A 9,242-nucleotide genomic window follows, 5' to 3' on the forward strand; every position below is an offset into this window, starting at 1 on the left:
TATGGAGTTTCTGGAGGGCAGTGGAGATTCCTGCCAGGCACAGCATGACCTCTATGCAGGCAAGTGAACTGCAGAAATTCATTACTGTTCTACCAAGAAACCCCCATAAGAGCAGTTAACCTGGACACAGAAGTGTTGAATTGAAATCCCTGGAGCAATTTTCAAGAGTTCTGACCTAAATGGGGTAAACCTCAGTGCACTTCCTTTCTATTGCCTCAGTATTACTTGATTGAAGAACTGCTGCTTCTTGTTAAGAGGTTCATTTTATTTTCCATTACTCCCAACACCATACTGAAAGCACTGAAAATTGCAAGTGGAGTATTTTGAAGTAGACTTCAGTTTCTTTACATCATTTCTGTATTCACTGTTTAAAATTCTTTCATAACCCTACTGAATTTTTAAAACAAAATCAACATGGCTCAAGTGAACCATCCAGCTTCTGTGGAAGTCACATACAAGAACATGAAATTTCTTATTACACACAATCCAACCAATACGACCTTAAATAAATTTATAGAGGAATTTAAGAAGTATGGAGTTACCACAATAGTAAGAGTATGTGAAGCAACTTACGACATTGCTCTTGTGGAACAAGAAGCCATCCATGTTCTTGATTGATCTTTTGATGATGGTGCACCGCCATCCAACCAGATTGCTGATGACTGGGTAAGTCTTGTAAAATTAAGTTTCATGAAGAACCTGGTTGTTGTATTGCTGTTCATTGTGTTGCAGGACTTGGGAGAGCTCCAGTGCTTGTTGCCCTAGCATTAATTGAAGGTGGATTGAAATATGAAGACGCTGTACAGTTCATAAGGCAAAAGCGACGTGGAGCTTTTAATAGCAAGCAACTTTTGTATTTGGAGACGTATTGTCCTAAAATGCGTTTGTGCTTCAAAGACTCCAAAGGTCATAGAAACAACTGTTGCATTCAATAAAATGGGTGCCTGATTTGGTATTACTTTGGAAGTGGAACTTGGGACATAACTAGTTTTTCATGCATATTTACCAACATGTTAGCTTGGTGAATAAAGCTTCCATAAGAGTATTGAAAGCGGTTTTGCCAGGCTTGACAGAATTGCAGCCAGCCTATCTGGACATTTAGCAAAGGTTTCTTACTTTTCAGCATTTAAAATGTCCTTATTGTTTGCACCAATTGACCATTCCTAAAATCATGCAGTATTCTTATAAGACTTTAAATCTATTCCTATGCCAGAATCTTATCAATATATAAGAAATTTAGCGTGATTAGGTGCCAAAATACCCAGCACAATACTTGTATATTTTTAGTATCATACAGAACTAAAAAATCCCAGGAACTATAAACACTAGACCTTTATGTGGTTAATTCCTTCAGGCATTTCAAACTTTGAAGTTAGAATCTATATGGTTATTTATCTGTTCAGATTGTGTTTACATCTCCCACATTCGTACTAGTATACATGATGTTTGCTCAACCATTGATTTTTTTTTTATTTCCACCAAGTCCTAACAATGATTATGTAATGTCTTTCTATAAATTTCATTTTGAAAAAAACCTACATTGTGCAGAAGCACATGTCTTTAATGTTGCCAGACCAAAAAATAAATAAGTAAATAAAAGCTTTATAGTTAATTTAATGTTTGCACTTTGGCGTGCAACTTAACAGGGAGGACCTGAATAAAGAATGGGAGTGGACTACTAAATTTTTGAGGAAAATGTTGCCTTTGTCTTGTGCAGAACATGTAGAATAGGTTCTTTAATTTAGTAAATATATTTTTAAGAACTGGAGATGCTTTGTTATTATAGCTAAAACTATTCTTAATTATAAAATTTTTAATTCTTTGTTATTTTTTTTCTCATCAATTGAAAGTTGTTTACCAACTTTGTTTGAAGTGTGATTTTTTTTTCCCTTTCCAACCTCTTGCAAAAAAAAGTGGGTTTCTGCTAATGAATTGAGCAGACTCTAATTTTTATATGCCTTTTGAGCTGTGTAACTTTATTTGGATACTTGATAATTTGTTTTATTATGTAATTGATAAAATGGTGATGTGTATTAATGTTAGTTCAACCATATATTTATACTGTCTGGGAATGTGTGGTTATAGTTCTGTGGGAGAAATAATTTGTCACTGTTCACCAGCTTGTAAAAACCTAGTTGTGAGAGCTTAAACAGCTAAATAAATGATGAAATGCAAAAAAAAGAATATTATGCGGGAAGAAAGCAAAAGGTCATTAAAAAGTCAGGAAAGAAAGAAAAGACCAAAATGGATGTCAGAAGAAACTTTCAAACTTGCTCTAGAACATATAGAATCTAAAATGAATAGAAAATAATTAAAGAGCAGCTCTAGAAGACAAAGTCAAGTATTATAATGAAATATGTAAAGACTTGGAGGTAGAAAACCAAAAGGGAATAGCATGCTTGGTTAAAAGAACTGAAGATAAAAGTCAGGCTTTGACTTGAAATATTGAAGGATTCTCTGGGCAAACTATTGAATGATGTAGAAAGCACCAAAAGAAGATGGAAGGAATACACAGAGTTACTGTACCAAAAAGAAATGATCGATGATCAGCCATTTCAAGTGGTAGCATATGATCAAGAATCAATGGTACTGAAGGAAGTAATGGCAAAAAGCAAGCCTTCAGGAATTGACAGAATGCAAATTGGAATCTTTCAACAAATTGATGCAGCACGGGAGGTGCTCAGTCATCTATGGCAAGAAATTTGGAAGACAACTACCTGGTCAATGAATTGGAAGGGCTGCTAGTTTTAAAGCACCTGAACAGATGACTTTGGGGGAAAATCAAGTAATTCAGTTCTTTCACTGCAGTTGTGATTGGTGACAGGGTTTTGCCAGGTGGATTAGTAGGAAGGGGTTAAGTTTCACCAGACTGCTTGAGGCAGGTGGTGATTTGAAGGCAGCTATGTGTGGCATTGTGGGTTAATATGCCAGACTGCAAAGCTGTTTGAAATGCAAGGTCATCGGTTCAAAGCTTACCAGCTGCTCCTTGGAAACCATATACAGGGTTACTATGGGTCGGAATCCACTTGACTGTACTTAACAACAACAGCAACTCCAATTCTGAAAGCTCATCTTCAATTCTGAACGTTCCCTTCTTCCTCTTCTTTGGTCAGTCTTGGTCCAAGGGGTGACTTAAGTAGGCCCTCAATGGTTTCATGTAATCTGCACCCTCATCTTCCTAGCCCCACACATTAATTTTTCTAAATAAATCAACAGTTCAAGTAAAAGTGGTTTGTACAAATGCAGACATGGTCTCTGAGCAACACTTTTAATCAGTAGCTGTCCAATCCCCTCCTATTTAGAAAATGCGTCTTTACAGCTTTTGATCATATATATACGTTCTAATACTTTATTCTGAAGTAAGATTGAAAACGACTTTCTTATAACGTGTTAAAAATACTTCCTTCCTGACACATCTCCCAGAGGCTCAATGCCTTTCTCAACCTGTATTTGCCAAGACCTCTATTCACTGACCTACTCAAAATCTAGGACCCTTCTCCCCATCTTTTGAAATGAATCTTACCTTTGTTCCTTTTTCTCAGGGCTCTGCAAGGTGAATGGCTAGTTAATTAACTAATGTATGATAGAATTCCATTGGCTTCATGCATCACTTTTTGACTGTAACATTTGCATTTTAAATGAAGCTTCCTAAACTGTCAAGCTCAGCAAGTAGCTTATAGATCATCAGAACATATGCACTAATTTACAGAGGAGGGCACTGAGGCTTTGAGATCTCCCAGGACTTGCCTGAGGGCTCTGGGTTATAAAAGACAGAGCTCAGTTTGAACCATGGGATTCAGTGCACCTTGCTACATTACACAAAATTTCTCATGACAGAACAACTAACAGAATTTTCGGGTACTGCAGGGAGAAAGATCTCTTTTGAATCATACATTTCTTTCTTTCGTTCTCATTTTAATATTCAGTATATATTTACATGAAAAGTTGTCATTTGACCCATTATATATCTCTGTAGTACACTTAGTGTCCTGGTGTGGCGCTGTGGGTTAATGTGCCAGACTGCAAAGCCATTTGAACTGCAAGGTCGATGGATCAATCTCACCAGCTGCTCCTCGGCAACCCTATAAAGGGTCACTATGGGTTGGAACCAATTCGATGGCACTTAACAACAACAACAACACACTTAGCATAGAACACTGTTGTTTGATGTCCTTGTTTTGGAGTCTGTTGTGACTCATAGCAGTCCTATGAATGAAACTATCCAGTCCTGTACCATCTTTACAATGGTTTTATGTTTGAGCCCATTGTTGCTGCCACTGAGATCCTATCTCATTGAGGGTCTTTCTCTCTTTTCAATGATCCTCCCTTTTACCAAGCATGAGGTCCTTATCTAGGTACTGGTCCTGCCTGACAACATGTCCAAAGCACGAGAGATGAAGTCTCACCATAGTTACTTCCAAAGAGCAATCTCACCATACTTCCAAAACAGATTTGTTCTTCCTTCTGGCAGTGCATGGTATATTCATTATTCTTTGGCAACACCATAATCCAAATGCATTCTTTTCTGGCCTTCTTTACTCATTGTCCAGCTCTTACATGCATATAAGATGATTGAAAATACCATGACTTGGGTCTGGTGTATCTTAGTCCTATCACACACCTTTCCTGATTGTAAACCATTCAGTATCCCACTAATTCTGTTCGAACAACTGCCTCTTGATCTACTCATAAGTTCCTCATGAGCCCAATGAAGTATCCTCCGATTTTCAATTATTTATTATGATCCACACAGTTGAACATCTTTGCATAACCAAGAAAGCACAAGTAAACATCTTTCTGATATTCCCTGCTTTCAGCCAAGATCCATCTGACATCAGTAATGATATCCCTATTTCATATCTTCTTCTGAATCTGATGAATTTCACATTCATTTGGTTCACCTTTCCTTGGAATGGGCACAGATATTGATTTCTTCCAATTGGCTGGCCAAGTAACTGTCTTCCAAATTTTCTTGGCGTAGACAACTGAACGCCTCTAGTGTTACATCTGTTGAAAGATTCCAATTTGCATTCCTTCAACTCCTGGAGCCTTGTTTTTTGCCAATGACTCCAGTGCAACTTGGACCTCTTCCTTCAATATCATCCATTCTTGATCATATACTTTCACTTGAAATGGCTGAACTCTGGCCAGTTCTTTTTGGTACAGTGACTCTGTGTATTCCTTCCATCTTTTTCTTCATCTTTTTTTTTTTTAAGTTTTCATTGTGAATTAAGTGAAAGTTTACAGGGCAGATCATCAGTTTTACATTCAACAAATCATACACCTTGTTTCATTACAATGATTATAATCCCCTCCATGTACCATCAGTCAGTAGTATCTGTCAATTCATTTTAGCTCTTTTTTTTTTTTTTAATACTCGGGCATATATAGCACTTTACACCACCAAAGGGCACATTCTGTAAGTCTGCCTCCTGGCTGGCAGCTCTCAGTCCCTCTCTTCCCAAGAATCTAGAATCCTCAGCTGCTCCCTCCTTCCATCTTCTTTTGATACATTCTGCATCATTCACCATTCTGTCCAATAGAATCCTTCAATATTTCAAGTCAAGGCTTGAATTTTATCTTCAGTTCTCTCAACTTGAGGAATGCTGAGCGTGTTCTTCACTTTTGGTTTTCTAACTCCAGATTTTTGTACATTTTGTTGTAATATTTGACTCTGTCTTCTTGAGCAGTTCTTTAAAATTTTCTGTTTAGCCCTTTATATTTTCTTATTTCTTTCCTTTGCTTTAGCTTCTCTACACTCTTCTGACGTCACTTTGGTCTTTCTTTGTATTCTGTCTTTTTAGTGACTGTTTTCTTTCTTCATATATGATGTTCTTGATGTCATCCCACAGCTCTTTTGTTTTTCAGTTATTAGTGTCTGATGCATCAAATCTGTTTTTAGAGATGGTCTTTAAATTCCAGTGGGATATATTCAGGGTCATATTTTGGCTCTTGTGGACTTTTTAAATTTTTCTTCAACTCGTATATGAGCAATTGAAGGTATGTTTTACAATCAACTCCTGGCCTTGTTTTGGCTGATGATATTGAGCTTCTCTATGGTCTCTTTCCACAGATGTAGTTGATTTGATTACTATATATTCCATCTGGTGAGGTCCATGTGTATAGTTTCCATTTATGATGTTGAAAGAAGGTATTTGCAATGAATAAGTTGTTTGTCTTGCAAAATTCTATCATGTGATTTCCAGCATCATTTTTTCAACAAGGCCATATTTTCCATCTGCTGATCCTTCCTCTTTGTTTCCAACCATCACATTCTAACTACCAGTAATTGTCAATGCATCTTGATTGCATGTTTGGTCAATTTCAGACGGAAGAAGTTGATAGAATTCTTTAATTTCTTCATCACCGGCTTTAGGGGTTTGTTCATAAATTTGTATAATATTGTTATTAAGTGGTCTTTCTTGTAGGTATATGGATATTATCCTGTCAGAGATACAATTTTATTTCATAATAGATCTTGAAGCATTCTTTTGATCTTGAATGTGGCACCATTCCTCTTCAATTTGTCATTCCTGGCATAGTAAACCATATGATTGTCCAATTCAAGATGGCTAACACCAGTTCATTTTAGCATACTAATACCTAAGATATCAATTTTTATGTGTTATATGTCATTTTTGAAGACTTTCAATTCTTCTAGATTCATAATTCATACATTCCATATTCTGATTATTAAAGGATGTTTGCAGCTGTGTCTTCTCATTTTGCATCGTGCCCCTATCAGCAAGTGAAGGTTCTGGAAACTACTCCATTCAAATCATCAAAATCAACTTGACTTTGAGGAGGCAGTTCTTCCCCAGCTGTATTTTGAGTGACTTCTAATCTAAGGGGCTCATCTTGAAGCACAGACAGTGTTCCACTGCTATTCATGAGATTTTTAATGGCTAACTCTTCAAAAGTAATCACCTCTCCATCCCAGTCTGTCTTAGACTAGAAACTTTGCTCAACCCTGGCCACTATGGGTGATGCTGCTGGCATTTAAAATACCAGTGGTGTAGTTTCCAGCATCACAGTAACACACAAGTCACCACAATATGACAAACAGATAGACAGGTGGTGGAGTATTGATTATAATAACTTCTTATTTCTCTGTCTCTTAATCTGGACTCTGAGCCTCTAGAGGTAGGGACTAGGCTCTTCTTGTCATTGTATCCCAGTAGCCAAGCCAAGGCAATACAGAAGGGTCATTCAGCATACATTGCTGAAAGAATGAAAGGACAAATTAATGAACACAGACAGATGGGATAGAATTTTGTATACCATACTGATGGTCCTGAATAAGGCTATTCCATTGGTGAGGTGTATGTCCCAGTATTTTTCAAATGATATGAGATATTCACCTTCTTTCTCTATTTAACAAGGCTTGTTGAAGCTTTAAATACATTTTTTAACTTTCTTATTATTGCCTGACATACCATATATTGATGCTGTTACTTCTCTAATTTCTTCTAGATTTTTTTTTTTCCTGCTATGGTTATCATCTTTCTTTCACAAAAGTGGGAAATGACATACTTAAAGAATACCAGATTAATCTGTTCAGATTTTTTTTTCTCTCTCCCAGCTAGGGATAAAAAAACAACAACAGTCTTTTGAAGAGCCTTCAAATCAACAGCAATTTCAAATTTTCACAACATAAAGAGGCAGAGCGCAAAGTGAATCTGACACTTTGAAAAATGTTGAAAGCCTCCCAGTAGACGGATGAACATGCTTCCACATCATGAGTGCTTGTTTCATAACTATTCCATAAATATCGATGTCAGGGTTGTTAAGTAATTAATATTTGCCTATTGAAAAAGCGTTTCTTTTCTATGTGGTTGATTTCCAGTGGGGAGACAAATTAAATATTAAAGAGCATGTGGAATATTTTCTATAATTACAGTTTCTAGCTGTATTTACAAATGGTATGCCTACTTGAAGAGTGAAGTAATAATACAGTATTAATCTTATTTTACTCCTACATAGTCTGTCTATATAGAGTCAGTATATAATTGCTTGGAATCCTGGTGTGGTGCTGTACAATAAACAGTAGACCAAAAGGTGGTTCGAAATCACCAACCACTCCTAAGAAACTATATAGGGTTGCTATGAGTTAGAACTGTCTCAACAGCATTTAACAACAGCAAGAACAACCTATGATTGCTTACTACTCTTTGCAATTGTTACTATGGATTCTATTTTCAACACTATTGAAAGGTTGCCATTCCACATTGCTAGGCTTCTCTGCTTATTGGGTAAGGATCTCTAGTGGTACAGCAGTTAAGCACTGGGCTGCTAACTGAGAAGTTGATGGTTTGAATCCATGGGAGAAAGATGTGGCAATCTGCTTCCATAAAGATCACAGCCCTGGAAGCCCTGTAGGGCAGTCCTAATCTGTGCTATAGGAACACTATGAGTTGGGATTCATTCAATGGCAACTTTTTTTGTTTTCAGGGTTTTGATCTCCTCTTCAATCATCTCTAGTTATTTCTGTCAATTCTAGTTACTTACATTATTTATAGACTAAAATGTTATGTCATCAGTATGATCTAGTGAGTTGAGTACTTAGATCTTAGAAGTTGGGATAAATCACATCACATAAATGCATACATAATCTGAGTGTCAGCTGGGACAACCTTGTCCTTAAAATCTTCTTAAGGTAACTTGAACCATTCTCCATACACGGTTGGAAACTCTCCAGTATTTCTGTAGTCCACAGGGACCTTAATTTTGAGCCATCTCTAAGCCGGTGTCTTATTTCTCTTCATTTTTTTTTTTTTCATTCTGCTTTTTGTAACTGCTCATTTCTCTTCACTTTGGCATTGACTTCAAAAGAATTCAAAACACTTCTTTTTCCACCACACACAAGCATACATTTTAACATCACACAAGGCCTCTTTATGTGTTGTAGACTAAAGTTTGGTAAGACAAGTGGGTGATACAGCAACACAAATAGTTGAAAATAAAACCTAGGTGTTGTTGCTAGTTGCCATTGAGTTGGCGCCAACTCATGACATCCCCTGTATAACAGGATGAAATGTTGCCCAATCCTGTGCCATTTCTATGACTGTTCATAGGCTTGATGCCATTGTCGTGTCAATTCTTTTCATTAAACATCTCCCTTGTTCTCACTGACCCTCTTTTTGGCCAAGTATTATATCCTTTTCTACCTATTGGTCTTTCTTGATGGTGTGTCCAAAGTAAGTGAGCTGACATCTCATCATCTTTACTTTTTTTTTTTTTTT

At 36.8% G+C, this 9,242-nt stretch overlaps 1 pseudogene; it reads left to right on the top strand.

Moving 5' to 3' along the window:
• The first annotated feature begins 414 nt into the window (after positions 1-414).
• On the top strand, positions 415-935 carry LOC102815443 (annotated as a pseudogene).
• The last annotated feature ends 8,307 nt before the right edge of the window (positions 936-9,242 follow it).

Source organism: Chrysochloris asiatica, unplaced genomic scaffold, assembly GCF_000296735.1.
Source record: "Chrysochloris asiatica unplaced genomic scaffold, ChrAsi1.0 scaffold00048, whole genome shotgun sequence".
Lineage (NCBI taxonomy): Eukaryota > Metazoa > Chordata > Mammalia > Afrosoricida > Chrysochloridae > Chrysochloris > Chrysochloris asiatica.